Source organism: Urocampus carinirostris, chromosome 17 (assembly GCF_059441175.1).
Source record: "Urocampus carinirostris isolate Australia breed hairy pipefish chromosome 17, RoL_Ucar_1.0, whole genome shotgun sequence".
NCBI classification, from domain to species: domain Eukaryota; kingdom Metazoa; phylum Chordata; class Actinopteri; order Syngnathiformes; family Syngnathidae; genus Urocampus; species Urocampus carinirostris.
In genome coordinates, this window is record NC_142365.1 from 34,706,318 (window position 1) to 34,715,155 (window position 8,838).

Genomic DNA, 8,838 nt, shown 5'->3' on the forward strand with positions numbered 1-8,838 from the left:
CTACATGGAAAACAAAGGGACTCTGGGACAAGAGTGGCACCAGAAAACAACAGAATTGTCAGTTGTACTTGATTTACTATTGTGTGTATTGTCAATATATTTTCACTATTTACATTTAACGGGCTGGATTAATTAATCTGAAGGGCCACAGTTTGCCCATCCCATGGTCTAAACACTTTTTACAATTATTAAATAATGAAACCATAATCTGTTAGCAAACTATTATATGTAAAAAGTAATCACATTTCATCATCGTAAAGAAATTAACCTATGAATCAACATGAATTCAGAATAATAAATTAAATTACAATTAAATTATAATTTCTGATCACTCTATCCGATTTTACATGATAATACACGAAACAAGAATGGTTATGCACCATTCGACCATCACCTGTATTGAGACGTGCAACCATTTTTGGGTGGCATTTACCTTTTAGGCACAAAAGAGAACGACTAGATGGAGATTAAAATCAAGTCAAGTCATGTTTATTTGTATAGCCCTTAATCCCAAGGAGTCTCAAAGGGCTCCACAGACCACAGATTATTGCAAACTACAGACTATTATTACACCATCCTCTGACCTAAAACCTACATAGGGCAAGAAAAAACTCAAAAATCTCAATATGAGGAAAATAGGGAAACCTTCAGAATGGACCGTACATGAGGTAATCCCGCTTCCGGGATGACCAGGCTGCAACGGATGTTGCAATAACAAATACTACACATATATTGTCAACATAAAATATAGGTCATTCATAAGCTCTTTCCGCCATATTGCAGAACCGGCATCTTGGTGTCACGTTCTCGCAGATGCATTGAAAAGCATCAACAATGCTGAGAAGCGTGGGAAACGACAGGTCCTCATCAGGCCATGTTCCAAGGTCATAGTGCGTTTCTTAACTGTCATGATGAAGCACGGTTACATTGGTGAGTTTGAAATCATTGATAACCGCAGAGCCGGGAAAATAGTCGTCAATCTCACAGGAAGGCTGAACAAGTGTGGCGTGATCAGTCCACGTTTTGATCTCCAGCTCAAGGATTTGGAGAAGTGGCAGAACAACCTTCTGCCTTCAAGACAGTTCGGATACATTGTACTGACCACCTCAGCTGGCATCATGGACCACGAAGAGGCCAGACGGAAACATACAGGAGGCAAAATCCTTGGATTATTTTTCTAAAATGTCAACTGAAAAAATAAGCTATAAAATAGAAGTGTATTTTAAGCCTAGATTTAAACAGTTCCACTGAGTTTGCGGATCGAATCTCAGGGCAGAGCATTCCACAACGTTAGGGACCGAACGCTTCTCTTGTTGGCTCTTGGGATCACTAGTAGACCAGCATTTTCAGAGCGAAGGCTCTGGACCGGAGCATAGGCGGAAATTAAATCAGAAAAATATAAGGGAACATGTCCATGCATGATTTTGTATAATACCAACAGAACCTTAAAATTACATCTCAGGCTAACAGGGAATCAATGCAGATTAGCTAAAATCGGGGTAATGTGATCAAACTTTCTTGTCTTAGTTCTAAGCCTTGCTGCAGCATTTTGTACCAGCTGCAGGCTCTTGATTTTGGACTTCGGGAGACTCGAGAGTTGTACATTACAGTAATTGAGACGGGAAGTAACAAACACCATGAATTATAATCTCCGCATTGGACTGGGACAGCCTAGGGCCAATTTTAGCAATGTTGCACAAATGGAAAAAAGCTGTTCTACTAATATAGGGGGCGGCAGTGGCTCAGGAGGTAGAGCGCTCGTCTTGGGATCAAGGGATCCCAGTTCGAATCCCGGCTTGTCCGTGTTACATGTCGAAGTGTCCTTGGGTAAGACACTGAACCCCTAATACCCCCAATAAGCAGGTTAGCGCCTTACATGGCTGCAAGGCCGCTATTGGGAAATGTGGAGCACATTGTAAAGCGCTTTGGGAAGTCATTGACTTGAAAAGCGCTATATAAATGCAGATCATTTCATTTCATTTCATTTAATATTCTTAATGTGTGTTTGGAAGTACCAATTAGGGTTAAATGTAACACCTAATTTTTTGACTGAGTCACTCTGGGTGATATTACATTTGTCAATGTTCAGAGCAGTTTTTGAGAACAAGTCATTGCATTTAGATGGACCAATAATTAACATTTCGGTCTTTTCAGAGTTATGGCTCAAGACGTTGAGAACATCCATTCGTTTATCTCAGTGAAGCAGGCCTCCAAATTTCCACAGTTTAGTGTGGCAGATTCCTCCATCGGAAGTTATAGTTGAGTGTCATCTGCGTAGCAATGGAAACTTATATTATACTAGCGAATAATATCACCTAATGGAAGAATGTAAATGCTGAAAAGAAGCGGGCCAAGTACTGAACCCCTTGGAACACCACAGGTAACACTGAAGGGCTCAGATGATTTCACCATATTTAACACAGTGCGTCCTACCTGAGAGGTAGGACGCTGAACCATAAGAGGACGGTTCCTGAGAGAGCAATCCATTTTTCCAACCGGTCTTGTAAAATATTATGGTCCACAGTCTCAGAGGCAGCACTAAGGTCCAGCAGCAGCAAGAGTGATTATTGCCAACAGAAGATCATTGGTTTCTTTAACCAGGGCTGTCTCATTTGAGTGATTAGCCCTGAATCCTGATTGCGTAGATTCAAAAATATTCTTCTGAGATGTAAAACCATTCAGCTGCTGTGCCACAACATTTTCAAGTACTTTAGAAAGAAACGGTAGGTTTGACACAGGTCTATTATCACATAAGCTTTCTGGATCAAGGTTGGGTCGTTTAAGTGTAGGTTTAATTACAGCGGACTTAAAAGCCATTGAAACAACACCTGAGGAAAGTGATATGTTTATAAAATTTAGAATGGAAGTTCCAAAAAGACCTTTAATCAGCTAACCCGGAAGCAGGTTAAACAGGCAAGTAGTTGGATTGGCCGTATTTTCCACCTGTTTAAGATTATCAAGTGACAGATCACTAAATCGGGAATAAATCCCTGGACAGCCACCATGTAGAGCATCTATAATTTCCAGACCTTTCATATGTGACATATTTACATGGTCCTTAGAAATCTCTTCCCGTATGCGTTGAATCTTCTTTTTAAAGAAGACCATAAAATCCTGAAATTGTGTTGATAAATCCAATGTCAGTCCGGCCTGGGAAAGTGGAATGTCTTTGTTGAAAAAAATGCTGGTTAACATGACCAAAAGTGCAGTCTTTTTGGCATATTTCAGAGCTAGGGTACCTGACTGCTTTTGAAAGATGATGGTCATTTCTAAACTCCCGCTTGTCCTGAGACAGGTACACAAACAACAACAGATAATTTGGATAATTTGACAAAATAATTTAGTTGGATCGGTATGTATGTTTTCCCTTTTTAAGTCAGAGTTTTTATTGAGTTTTTAGCAATTTTTCATACATAAGTAAAATAAAATCCCATTCCAAACAAACACAAAGCAAAGAGGCAAAAGAGCAGTTCGACATCATATGTGAAATAATAAAAAGCAATGTACTCAACTTGGAGTGTGGTGCAATGCTCTGAAATCTATTGGTGTATTTTGTCATAAACTTATCTCAAGATATTAAGGATGCTGTATGCACTTCAGTTTGTTCCTTGTAATACTGTACCAGTTTTCGTGTCCTCTTTTTCATCAGTATTTGCCTTTTTGGCATGTGATTTTTTTTTCTGTTTAGTGTAGCACTCTCATATTTAGCAGAATTTCAGGGGGGTGTATGTAACGGGTGTAATAATAACTTTTGTTTTATTGAAATTCCTGCTGAAATATGTGTATAGTTTTTGGTAAATGTCCTGCAATGCTGAGCATTGTCGACTTTAGGAAAAACCAGCCCAACCATGCCCCACTTTGCATCAACAACAAGGCTGTGGAGGTTGTCAGCAGTATCAAGTTCCTAGGGGTGCACATTACAAACAAACTCACCTGGTCCGTGAACACTGCATCACTGGTTAAGAGGGCACAGCAGCGCCTGTACTTCCTGCGGAGGATGAGGAGAGCCCACCTGCCCCCACCCTCCCTCATCACATTCTACAGGGGCACCATAGAGAGTATCCTGACCAGCTGTATCTCTGTGTGGTGTGGAGGCTGCAGCGCTACCGACTGGGGAAGTGTGAGGAGGGTAACGAGGACAGCAGAGAAAATAATCGGGACTACACTTCCCTCCATTCAGGACATTGGCCAGAAGCGCTGCCTATCCCATGCTAAGAACATTATCGGGGACCCCTCTCACCCCCATCATGGACTGTTCACTCTGCTAGCCTCTGGGAAGAGGTACTGCAGTGTGCGGTGCAGGACCACCAGGTTCCGCAGTAGTCTAGTCCCCCTGGCCATTAGACTGTTAAATGGTCAATCTAACATATAGTTAACCTAAATCCAAACGGCTGCTAATCTGACTTTTTGCACTACTGGCAGTTCTTTATAGCTTGCCACTCCTTGCACATTTGCTCTCTGCACTATTGTACTTACAGCGTTATTGTTACAGTGTTAATGTTACTGTTTACCTGACTTGTTAACCTGACTGCCCATTTTGCACATCTGGTTAGCTACTCCTCTTGCACTATCGGCACTATGGTAAAATACTATACGTAGCCATAATACAATACAACTTTTACTTATATCTGTACATTCGAGGAAACTGTGCGGGTCAGATGTATCGACATTTTGTTCTGTATACACGTGTACTAGAATGACAATAAAGTAGATCTGAATCTGAATCTGAATCTGAATCAGAACCTGAAAAGACGGTACACCCACACGCATAAAGTTTCACACCAAGCTCTATTGCGGAAGCGGAGAAGTAAATGGTAAATGGTCTGGATTTATATAGCGCTTTTCAAGTCAATGAAGACCTCCCAAAGCGCTTTACAATGTGCTTCACACTTACCCATTCACACACACTCACACACCAGTAGCAGCCATGCAGCCATACAAGGCGCCGACTTGCTTATTTGGGCCTTTAGGGATTAAGTGTCTTGCCCAAGGACACTTTGATATATAACACGGAGGAGCCGGGAATCAAACTTCCGATCTCTTGACCCCAAGAAGAGCGCTGCGGGAAAACAAACGCCAGCAATTCGGGGATCACTGGGCAGGAGCAGTGGGAAGCCCACGAGATCAGAGCGTGGTCAGAGGGCAAAACAAGTCGAGCAGCCGGGACAGAGATCGGAGCGTGGTCGGAGGAAGAAATGAAGTCGGGAAGATCGGGAATCCAGGGGCAGACGAGTAGGATACAAGATAGGACGGGACAGACGGGAGCCAGAGTCAAAAAGTGCTTTCCTTGCATGTGTGGAGCTGGATTCAAACGAGTGGGCAGAGGTCAGGGCAATGGGCAAATCATGACAGAACCCCTCAAGGGACGACTCCAGAGGTCCCACAAAAAGTTCCGTCTCTCCCCGATCAGCGCTGGTGTGAGCGTTTGCTCGGTCCATTTCCGGTCGGTCCTGACTGTCAGAACCCAAACAGACGGTAGACCCAAACGTGGAAGAGGAAAAGTCAGGCGCGGGTAAAAAAATGCCAGCGATTCGGCGATCGCTGGGCAGGAGAAGCAGGAAGCCCATGAGATTGGAGCGTGGTCGGAAAACTGGTTGAGCAGCAAAGACAGGAGATCGGAGCGTGGTCGTTAGGCAGAAACAAGTCGGTTAGCCAGGACAGGGGATCGGAGCGTGGTCAGAGGGCGGAAAGACTTCGGCCAGCTGAGACAGGAGATCGGAGCGTGGTCAGAGGGCGAAAACAAGTTGGGCAGCCGGGACGGGGGATCAGAGCGTGGTCAGAGGAAGATATCGAGTCAGGTAGCCGGAGACGATCGGGAAGCCAGGGGCAGACAAGTAAGATATATGATCGGACGGGACAGACGGGAGCCAGAGTCAAAAAGTGCTTGCCTTGCATGTGCGGAGGTTCGCTGACGGACCGCCGAGGAATGAATGAGAGTACTGAGTTTAAATACCAGCGGAACCAATCAGGAAACGAGCAGCAGCTGGCGCCAAACGAGCAGGCACAGGTGAGGGCAATGGGCAAATCATGACAGGCTGTTGCTTGATATGGAAAATGTTTTGGACAAAGTTAAAATAAATCTTGAAAAATGGGGTCAATTGAAATGGATATTTTGGGAAAGAGTTTATACTATTTAAATGTTAGGGGTTCAACAAATATATTACATAGTGGGAATGATGTATTGATGCAGTTAAGGAAAATGCTGTTGCACTATGACAGAATGTATGACAAAACATTCCTTGTGGGATATGTAGAAACAGGAAATTTGACAAAGCTGAACGCTGGTCTACTCATAATCCCGAGAGCCAAGAAAAGATCCTCAGGTTCGAGAGCGTTCTCCATTCGGGCCCCTGCGCTGTGGAATGCTCTTCGCCCTCTCAAGGCAAAATATTATTTCTTGCACAAGCCTCTAAAAACAAGTGGAACTTAGCGATCAATTCGATCTAGATCACTTAAAAATGGTCTGGCAGGAAGTACACAAAACCTGAAAAGTTTCCGAGGGCATTCAAGCATATGTACACATGTGGAGTAACCTCAAAGTAATTATATTTTAGTTTTATTTAAATTTTATTGTTCTTCGCACTTTCTCCTCACTTTGGCATTTTTCGCCTTAAGATCTCACTGGAGTTTTAACTTCAGTTTTTGGTGTTAATTATATGTTATCCAGGCATTTTTTATGCCCTCGATCTTCAACATATTTGTTGTTTAAATCATGTGTTTTAACAAAAAAATATGACTGGTTTTGTTCCTTTTTTATCATTGTTTTATTATTTTTGTACCGCACACACATCTATGTAAAAAAAATAAAAAAAAAATCTAAAATTCTTATTCAATTCAACAAGAATAATAAAGAATCACATAATATTTTTCATTGAAAAAGAGACATGAAACAAATGGGAAAAAAATAACAAACAATGGCAGATTTAACAGTAACAATGCTCAGGGAATGGACGTGAATTATTATTATGCCTCTTTAAACCTGTGGCTCATAATTCGGTGAGGCTAAAACAAAGACAAAATTGAGTTTCGTGTGTAACAGGACCCAGGTAGATGGGCTAGCTCCAGCTGGTGTTAGACATTTGTTTTATATAATCTGGTTTTTGTTGTTCTTTTACCTTATCTGCAAAATATATGATAAATGTCAGTCTCACACGACACAATTTAATTGTTGGCCTTAAGGTTCATTTATTGAGCAAAGTTTCACTAAATCAAGTGAGATCCCTTTAACATTTAAATGCAAAATAACATTGCCATCAATTGGTACTTATCAAGAATCAATGAACAAATCACCATAACTCACCTTGTGTTATTTGGTATCAAAATATACAAATTAACGTCACAGTACACTCTTACCCCAGTCCAGCATAACATAGCATAACTCACCCAAGGCCCTATATTTTGCTTATGCTAACGAATAACTCACTCTTACTATTTCACTTTTTGTAAAGTTTACAGACATCACAAAAAACCTTTAGACACATATTTTCACATACTATCATCCTCACAGTAAGTGTGTTCCCAGTATATACATCTCACCTGCAAAATAGATGATAAATGTCAGTCTCACACGACACAATTTAATTGTTGGCATTAAGGTCCATTCATTGAGTAAGTCTCACTAAATCACATGAGGTCCCATGAGACTTTGCCCAAGCACCCTTCTCTGACCCGTGAGACTTCGCCATCTAGTAGTGATATACTGGTACTTATCTTACCCTTTCTGCTATACAAAACTCAATACCATGAAAAATAATGATAAACTTCCCCTAACAGTCAAATACAGATTACACAACATAAATGCCAAAATATAACATGTCTCCAGACATTTAGTTAAAAAGGCAACTTAACTACACACATTGACTTCTCCCTCTGAAATCCTACATGGTGTTGCTCGAGACTGGCATATCACATGTAAATTAACATCCTGTACTTCCGACAGTAATATTCACGAATCATACTTCCTAACTAGATCGCATACATCATGCAGTTTAAATTTCAGTAAAACAGTTATCTTTAAAGATAAATATCCCAGTGTAAAAGAACTCAATTTCCGGCCACTTAATTCCATTAGTCTTTTACCATTGTAGTCATTTTACAGGATCCATCCAAATAGGTTTATCAGGTAATATCTTTCCTTTGTATTCTCAGTACTCAGTGTCTTTGAAAGTAGATCGCTTTCTTCACATGTCTGTCTGAGTGTCTATGTTACCTTAAGATCCAGCATGGCCCAAGGTCTCCACAGTCTCTTGCAGGCTGAAGGGATACGTACACGCAGGTCATCAACTCTAACCATAACCTCCGATGGCTCACCCAGGGTCTCATAGGTCAACATCTCTGTGGGTAGGCACTCACGGCTGGTGATGCAGGCTCATCTTGCTCTGACATTGGATACTCTAATGATGGCTGTAGAAGATGGTCAGCAGGCTCTGCAGCATTGTCATTGCTGTCCTCTGCGGGCATGTGGTCAACAATGTCCTGTCTTGTGGTGCAGGTTCCTCATATAGATATTCAAATGGCACGAAAGGCTCTACCTCAGGGTTGAGGTTTCTAGTCCTTTGGATCTGATGCGATTGGGTAGGGAAATTGCACACCGACTCACCATCATCACTGCTGTCACTGTCAGAGCATTCAAATTGTTTAACAGTCTTCTGTCCTCTTTTTATCATCTGTGTGGAGCTTTCTCTTTTCTGATCTGCGTATCCTTCAGAGTGACTTAGGGGTAAGCTTTCACATGGAAGTAGGAGATTTCCGTGCAGCATCCGACATTTACCATCTCCCTCCGGTACCACCTCATAAATAGTAATGTCACTGCCATGTTCACCACATGGACTTGGTCCT

General features: G+C 41.8%; 1 pseudogene; it reads left to right on the forward strand.

Moving 5' to 3' along the window:
- Positions 1 to 652: 652 nt before the first annotated feature.
- On the forward strand, positions 653 to 1,217 carry LOC148349885 (small ribosomal subunit protein uS8 pseudogene; annotated as a pseudogene).
- The last annotated feature ends 7,621 nt before the right edge of the window (positions 1,218 to 8,838 follow it).